The sequence below is a fragment of the Amblyomma americanum genome, chromosome 1 (assembly GCF_052857255.1).
Source record: "Amblyomma americanum isolate KBUSLIRL-KWMA chromosome 1, ASM5285725v1, whole genome shotgun sequence".
Lineage (NCBI taxonomy): Eukaryota > Metazoa > Arthropoda > Arachnida > Ixodida > Ixodidae > Amblyomma > Amblyomma americanum.
The window spans coordinates 383,241,489-383,250,366 of NC_135497.1; the positions used below are offsets into that span (position 1 = coordinate 383,241,489).

At 45.0% G+C, this 8,878-nt stretch overlaps 1 long non-coding RNA gene across 1 annotated transcript; it reads right to left on the reverse strand.

Moving 5' to 3' along the window:
* Positions 1 to 861: 861 nt before the first annotated feature.
* Positions 862 to 6,657, reverse strand: LOC144101689 (uncharacterized). The gene is made up of 4 exons (XR_013308033.1): positions 6,476 to 6,657; positions 4,318 to 4,578; positions 2,595 to 2,696; positions 862 to 1,959 (listed from the first exon to the last, which is right to left on the reverse strand). It is a non-coding gene; the product is annotated as an uncharacterized LOC144101689 (long non-coding RNA).
* Positions 6,658 to 8,878: the final 2,221 nt, after the last annotated feature.

The following is an 8,878-nucleotide window of genomic DNA, read 5'->3' on the forward strand; positions in this document are numbered from 1 at the left end:
ATGTTAGGTTGCCATACACCAGTGCAGCAGTTTACAGACTAACGGCGTAATCACCATACTCTCCCGAAGGGAATATACGGCTCTGGCCGGGTGTACGTACAAATACTTGGGGTTGATTCTACATCTGACCACTCTTGGCGTCACCATATTAACATCACTATAGTATCTGATAACCACTCACAGGGCTTTGTAGAAGTGAACCTGAAATGAGCCCTCTCAAAAAAAAAAAAAAACAATTCACCTGCGTCATACTAATCCATCCAAAAATAGAGTAGACACGTGCACTCTGGAATCCTTAACGCGACTTAGTAGTTCAACTACACTAAAGCTTAACCGAGTCATGCCGGTAGTTTTATCGTCTTATTTAGTTACGTTCCACCAGCCTTCTATCATTAAAGAGCACCGAGGACAACTTCATGCAATTTTCGTTCTGAGTAAAAATCAATTCTTCGGCCCTCTCTCACTATGCTGATGTTTGTCAGGCAGCAAAAGACGCATTCATTGGCGAGAAAATTGGAATTTAGTATTTTCTGCACCTTGATTCAAACTCGGGGCATCAAGACTGAAAAGGACACTGTCATTACTGTTTTGAAGGAAATAGTGGTGCTGTCTAGCCTCAGTGCTCCGCACGCAAAATACTGTCTTGACGCAAAGCAATTTGTTTGCAAAAACGGCCAGGGGTGACGACAGCTGTTTTTCATTTTATTTTCCTTTTCTAGCTAAAGACTGAAGTTTCTTTTTCAGCAGAACGCGCTAACCTGCTTATACATACCAACTTAGTTTGTCCTCATGTCACTTCAAAAAAATGTGGTGAACTCACTGTCTTCTCACATCGTCGCAATCTCTCACTTCTAGAATTCTTCTGTAGACTTTATCACCACCCGTCACCACCTCGCTATGACTTATTTCAACAAAACCGAAACGGCTTCCTACATGGCGACCACCCCTTCAAAATGAAACGCGTCATATGCCGCAAGTCCCTTTACTCCAAGTCATTCATTTTGCGCACAGTAATCACTTGGAACCTGTTATTAACCACACATTTTATGACTTCATTTGCTCTGATATCGATACCTGACCTTTTGACTGCAATTTAAGTTTGCTTGTACACTTTTCCTTGCGCTGTACGTCATTTATTTTACTCCTGTAAGTGAAATTCTTGTGATTTGGCGCGTTTTGTTTATTGTTTCAATGGCGATGCTGAACACTGTTATCGTGTTTCGCTCATATTTTTTAATTGTCATGCGTCTTGTTGCTTCGTAATCTAATTTTAAGTTCACCGTGGAGGGCTCAATCGGGACGTCCTGCCCTGTCCCCGGAACGTTGGCCTCCCTTCCCACATCTCTTCACCTTAGCCCGTCCCCACCAATTTTTATACTCCTATCCTCCCTCACTCCCACTTGGCTCAACCTGAGCGGGTACCCATCAGTGATCTGCTTGTACCTAGCCATATATTACTGCCGATACTGTTTATCCTTCACGACTATCCTAAGTACCCACGACACTTTACAAGAACCACTTAAACATGTCAATTCAAGGCAACGCTTTTACAGGCCCATGGGTGAACGAGCTTCCATGTATGATTTGGGAAACCACTGAGGCAGCATAAAGGTTTAAACAATTGGAACGTTGCATGCACTGTTCCCGACACCGGGCTGTCTGTAGAGAGAAGTCGTTCCAGTCACACACGCTCACGGTGGCAAGCTGCGGTAGCAGCTAGCCCGAGCCGTCACCTTCGGAAGACAGCGAATTCATATCGAGAGAAAGTGGAAGCCGGGCGAGTCCAAGGCCAGCTGGCAGAGCGTCTCCACGGATAGCTTTCTCAGACTTTGGTAGACTGAACTCCTTCAGCTAGGGCTGCTTGGTAAACGTGCGAAATGAATACGGGGTGGAAAATGCCGCCGTGCTCTGGCTGCGTGGGTACAGCCGTAGTGTCGCCGGCGTGGTGAGCCAAGTGGTCTGCGCGGAATGGGGACCGCATAATATTACATGTGCTCTGCACGAAGTCAGCATGACGTAAGCATAACAATAAAAACACAGAATTAGGAGAATGTAGTACCATAAACGATAATGGCCCTGGTACCTTCTGTTCATGGCCCAATCGTACGCAAATTACGTTCCTCGTGCCATGCATTACTTTCTCTATGACAGTTTTGAGGCAGTTGATTTCTCGCCGCTGGAGCCTAGCGTACGGCTGCTCCGCGCAGAGATGCGGAAACATTCTTCACTTTTGAATTATTTTCTTTTAAGCGTACTGAAACTTCTGAATAGCCTCTCCCACAAATACAATTCGGCTAAACCACGCTTGATTACTGAACGAAGTAGCGGTATCTTCTCGATATTTGGCATAACGATTTGCGTTTCATGTTGTCAGCAAGAACAGCAGTTGGTTTTCAGATGTCGGAATGGATCCGTAGGCGTCACAAAAATTGCAGAATTAACATGACAGCTTGTCGGCACTTTGATAACGTTTTAAATACTGAGCATAATATGCGCCGATCAGTTCACTACAATAACGTCATTAATAAAATGCGCGCACTGCTCCAGAATCGGCCCTGTACTCTAGTTCCGTCCCAAGCGAAGCAAAGATTTACCCAATTGAGTCCTCTGTGCTACAAATTGGGCTGGTCATACCACGGCGGCACCACAATGCCCTCCGACTCCAACTGGAAGCGTTGTTCGACTCTTTGGCCTGACTGCAAGAGACAAACGTGTGTGTCGTTATCAAGAAATGTGTTACGCAAAGATGAAATCAAGCAGAATACTTAACTGCACTCATATGTGCGAATTTTGCCTGATTAGGCCACCCTAAAGAGCAGTATGTTCATTTGAAATCTGAAACAATCACCTTAAACATAACCGGGCCATATCAGTTCCCATCGGCTTCTTGCCTCGAGCTGGCCTTCTAGGATAACAGGCAGAGGAAATGTACCCTAATGAAGACTAACAAGACCACGGGAATCGTTTTGTGAGCGCAAAAGGAAGCCTGCCTGTCGGAAAGTTTTGACACTGATGAAGCCACGGCCTTCGTCATGCAAGTTCTTCCTTACTTTGTGATGTTAGAGAGCGGAAAACTTTAATATAGACGATCTCAGACTCGTGGTGCCCATTAGCAAAAGTTTTTTTCCAGTGCATTGGAAAAGTATTGACTAGAAATTTTTCCCTGTGTAGATTGGGCAAGCCTCCAATGCAATGGACACACAAAAGTTAAACTCTATCATTTTTAAATTCATGGCCTACTATAGAGGGCGTTCGGCAATTTTACACGCGCCATAGAATGGTTCTTTCAGCTAAACTGGTGAGTTTTCTAAGCTCTAATTTCGCACAGAGAAGGCATTTGGCAGGCAATATTGATTTATACCACATTTGTTTACGCTACCTACATGGTTCGATCAGAAAAAGTCGGCTATTCACATCTTCTACGGCGACGGGGAAGCAAAAAAATTCGTTGTCTCATCCATAGCGCAGGTGGCGCCACCTTGTTTTGTTAGTTTGTTTCCAATAGACCAATAAAAGCCGGTAAAAACCATTCACAAAAAAACAACGCCCCTCCTTCTCCTTCCTTTGCAGAACCTTCAGGGCAGGATTTGCAAAAGCAAAGCAAAAGGGCGCCACTGGTGCAATTGCTTGGTAGCGGCTTGTTTTGCTTCGCCCTCGCCGCATACGATGCGAATATCTGACTTATTACAAAATCATGCAAGTACTAGCTCCAAGGAGATATGGTACAAAATAATACAGCCGACGAAATGCCATTTCTGCGTGAAACTGAGCTCGAACAATTCATTGGTGTATCAGAGAGAAGTAACCTACGGGGAGCGCAAAATCGCAGAACACTCTACTTCGGGATTCACTGAGCGAAAATACGTGGCTGAACCTGATTGTTAGCCACAGTATTTCCGATTCCCAGCCTAACCGTGCGATCAGAAACATTAAAAAAAAATTGACGAAACGCCTTGGTTTAGTTTTTAACAACACATCGCTAGAGAGTACGAACATTATTCGTGTGGGTGAAGAAAAACAATGCCCAAGCGCACTAAGCAGTATCTCAGTAAACGTATTTATTAAGAGAACGGTTTGTTGGTCATTGAAGTTGTTACAAATGCATAACCGAGGTGTGATATAGAGGGAAGAAAAAGCAGCCAAAGGGCAATGAGTTGAGGATAAGGAAATGGGAGCCTCATTACCATTAAAAACAACCGAGAAAAATTTGTACGAGCCAGCACGACCTATAATATTTTAGCGGAGATTGACAACGTTCACGTATACTGTTGAATATTGATGTCTTTCTCGGCGTATAATGCGGGAGAATGAAGATACCTTAAATGTGGGCCTAGCTTCCGTCGTGACTGGGTAGGTGGCATAGAGCGTGACAGCGGCTTTGTCTGCCTCGCCGGCCTGCTGCTCACTGGCACTCGCTTAGACCTTGTCACCACAGTGGCTGCTCTCCTTGGTGATCGTTGTGATTCTACGTTGGCTTAACGCCGTGCGTAATCATCCCGTTCTCTTTGCTTTGTGGCCAACCGGTGCGCAGAATAAAGTCAGGTCGGCCGGCCTGTAGTCAATGAGACTCACGGGCGCCTGAAGAGAAGTACGTGAAACATCTCTTTGAACATGGCAATCTTCCCAAAGTTGCATTAAAACGCAATGTAGACTTCACTATACTGCGTTGCGGTCGATCTAGTTCAGAAGTTAATGGTGGCGAACTCCTTGACGAGGAGTTTCTTAATTGATCAGTCGATTTATGGGCCTTTAGTGACAACGCAACCCTTTGGCCTAAGACACACGCCCTACTAGAGTGCTCGGAAAAATTTAAACCACATGGCCTTCTTTATTATGCGATGATTCATTGGTCTCAGCCTCTTCGAAGTTTTTAAACAATGAGTAAGGGGCAATTGTCAGTCTCATATACGTCCAATGGCACAGTTGCAACGATGCGGAATGCTTGTGGATGTGAGGATAGTTTCACGACATTTGAAAAAATGGCCGATGGCCGATGGCCGATTTATAAACATGGGGACCGAAAAGTATGAAATGACAATATAGCTAGTGTGGCATAAACGAGTGATTGCATAGCGCTCTAACAGCGGCAGAGAGGCGAAATCATTCGTCTCCCAATCGTGTGTGTTATGGTGGTAGGCAGATCAGCAGCGCAGACCCGTCACGATCCCATGCAATTTGGCATTCAGGCAACTTAATCCGACGAAACTAGCTACCCTGACAGCACCGACTTGCTTGGTGTGCCATGTGGCTTTGCCAGTGGCGGCGCGTCTTCTTCGGGGAACACGAGTTTGGAAACTCGCCTGGAACGCATTAACTCCGAGAACCGATGCACGCCAGAGTGGTTAGCTTAATAATGATTGCTTGTTGACATTCTTTCATTCCGCGTTAATGCCAGCACTGCCCAAAACATCCAACGCGAATACGTTTCGTCTTTTACAGTTCTACCCCATGTAGCAGTTGCTCGCGGTTCTGCTACGATCTTGCAGGCATGTCAGCAATTCTAAAATTTCCTTGCAGAGCCTGTCGTCTGCAAAACAGAGAAGCTCCATATGCCGAGGAGAGAGAAAACAAACTCTTTCATCATGAGACATATTCTTCAATCACCGCTTTTGCTTGCCCTCGCAGCGGTCAACGTGGGGGTTTGAGTTGGTCCCATGTCGCGTGAAGTACTCCCTTCTCGAGGACATGTTTAGGAATCCCGTGTACCATGCAACTTCATGGGTCAAGGCTGATCGCACCAAAAGAACTACCTCTCCACCGCCATCGTCCCTGGAGGTATTGGCGCGGTTCAGTGTTCGCCAAAGCGCGGGCGTTTATACAGTGCACGAGTGGCGCAGTCTCAGCGGAATCATCCTACAGAAGGCGGTCTGAGCTTGGAACAATATATATTTACTTCTTTTAAATTCTGAGTCATAGTCAAGCGTCCTTCTTTGCTTTCCTAACGTTAAGCGATGACCGAAACTCAAGAGCTATCCCACGCGGAAGTTGCTTAATTTGGTTCTCTACTTGCCGGTCGAATAAGTTTGGTGCCGCGTATTCTATTTTTTTTTACTTTAGTACGCAGAAAATGCTGCAGCCATTTGCGCATTAGCCTACCATTCTTAAACAGCTACGCCTGCAAATGAAAAATCAGCCGCAATTAGAACCATAAGGTCATGCTATCAGGCTGGGCCGATGAACATGGTAGTGCCTCTCCAGGTCTTTTGGGTACCAGGGAACAACAGGTGGTAAAATTTTGCTCCCCCCCCCCCTCTATATCATTTCGGGGGGTGGGGGGGCATTCCGGCCCCCGCCCCAACTGCGCACGTCCGTGATGAAAACACCGCGATGCTGTGCTGATGGGTGTTCAGCTGCAGTAAAAGGGCATTGACTAAACCGTGTACTTCAGTAATTAAACATACCCGCCTGTCATCACACAATGTCCAAATGCCGCATGGTCAGCTTATTCAGGGCAGAAAGGCTGTGCACCACTCACCTCGTTGAGGACTGTTGAACGACCAGAGAAATGGCTGGACTCCTGAGACATTGATGACGTGTAGCTCTGGCGGGTAGTCCATTAGGTGTGCTCCCTGATGTCGAGGTGCATCAGTTATGAATGTCTGCAGGTCACTGTGACCGAACGAGAAGCCATGCCGATCCCCTGAACGTCATCTTCTTTACTTCGAAACGGCCGCGAGTCAAAGGAGAAATCGTTGGGAACCCTCGCAAGCCGCGTATGGTTGGGGGTCAAGGTGGTCCAATGCACATTATGTATTTCTTCGTTCAACATATTAGGGCCATCGCGTTTCTTAGCCGAAAATGAAATCATGCGCTTGCGCATCATATTCCTCGCGGACCTATGCTTCCATGTACACAACAGCTTACCTAGTTATGAATCGAGGTGCAAGCTAAAGTAAATGAAATTAGGTGTTGGTGCGACTTGTGACCAAATGTTTCCGTGCCTTCAAGTCTAGAGCGAAATCTAATATCATCGCTGTGTGGCTCCGGACTTTAGCTGCTGTCGAGGGTATGAAAACGTTGAAGTGCGTATCAATTACAAGCGCGATCTCGGTGCCGGCCCGGTGTACCTAGCAGAAGGTTCGGACCTACAACGCTGTGTTGTTTACAACGTCGACGTTGCCGCAGACCAGACGACCCTCAAGCGTGAGCTATACCCCTTACAGAAAAGTCTATCAACTTTCTTAGAATTTGTATCAACTTTCTATGTACTCTATAAACCTTGTAGTTACATTTACATTCTATAGAAAGCTGGTAGAAATTTACTTCTTTGTATTTACTCCTGTCAGTAGAAAGTTACTAGAAAATAATTTTTACTTTCTATGCTCTTTTGTTAATAAAAAGGAAATAGAACGTTCCTTCTCTGTTTATACCCCTGTCAATAGAAAGTTACTATAAAATACTTGTGCAGTTCGAAACATCGAGAGAAATGAGTGAACAAACTGCATGGAGTTTAAGGTGATTAAATCTCTTGTTTGTATAACCGTGACATCTTACTTGAGTGCCTAGTGAAATCTGTTGCAGCTAGTTAACAATTTCCCTATATCGAAAAGCGTCCAGCGTTTTTCGCAGCAAATTCATTCGGAGTCAAATGAGGGTATAGAAAGCGTTTTCAAAACTGAAGTTATTATATTTTAATAAATTTTTATTATTGCTTTCTATGCACTGTTGTGAAAAAATGTAGTAGAAACCGAAAAAACACGTTTGGTCATGCGAACGAAAGACTAAAATAATCATGTACTATAGCAGAACACTTCAAAGCTATTAAAGCAACCTTGAACACGAAGTAAAGATTAGCAATCACACTGCTTATCCTAGCATATTATATTAGCATTTGTTGCTAGTAAGTTGGTATAATTTGCTTACTGCTTTCTATGTACTGTTGTCAGTAGAAATATACTAGGAACTAGAGAAAGTTTTTATCATGCGAACAACTGCATAAATTAAGTACTGCAGTCTAACAGGTCAAAGCAACTAAAGAAACCTTGGACACGAAACAAATATTAGCAGTCACAGTCTCTTAGCCGAGCGTATTCTATTACTAATTATTGATAGGAAGTTGATACAATTTTCTTACTGCTTTCTATAGACTGCTGTCACTAGAAATATACTAAAAAATTGATTTTGAGGAAAAGGAATGACGCAGTAACTGGCACATATATCTCGGTGGACACCCGAACCCGCCCTATAGAAAGAGATAAAGGAGGGAGTGAAAGAAGAAAGGAAGAAAGAAGTACCGTAGAAACCGGAGTCATTTCGACCGTCTGGGGGTCTTTATGACAGAAATCGAACAGCACACGGGCGCCTTTTGCGTTTCGAAGCGATGGAGGAGCTTCTTGTATCGAAAAAGCTTTAAGAGCTTCAGTTCCATTACCTAGAATGTGAGCACAGCTAAAGTACCGGCGCAGTGCGTCTTCTGTATTTCTAGTAGCATCTCTATTCAACGCAAACACGGTACGAAGTTGTGGCGTGGGAAAATGCGGTGATAGTTGTGTTTTCTATTTTCCCGTAATGCAATGACTCTGAGGAACCCGGGAAAAAAGTGTCGAGTTTTAAAGTTTAAACCGAGGAGACGTGCGAAAGCATGTGTTCTTTCTTCGCCTCTCCTTACTGTCATCTGCATATGCACACAAACGCGGTTCTCGATCGCTCTTCATCTTCACACCCTCTCCTCTCGGCAGCAGCGGTCGTGACATTCTCTTCCCGTTGGCTATACCTGGCTCGACGCTCCTACGAATTAACCTGACCGAGCTCACCCGGGTCACTCCGAGGCTTCACACAAGATAATCTTCGTAGGGTTTCACCCCGTTAAGTAGTGCCTTCCCACTGAGAGTGTGTGTGTGTGTGTGTGTGTGTGTGTGTGTGTGTGTGTGTGTGTGTG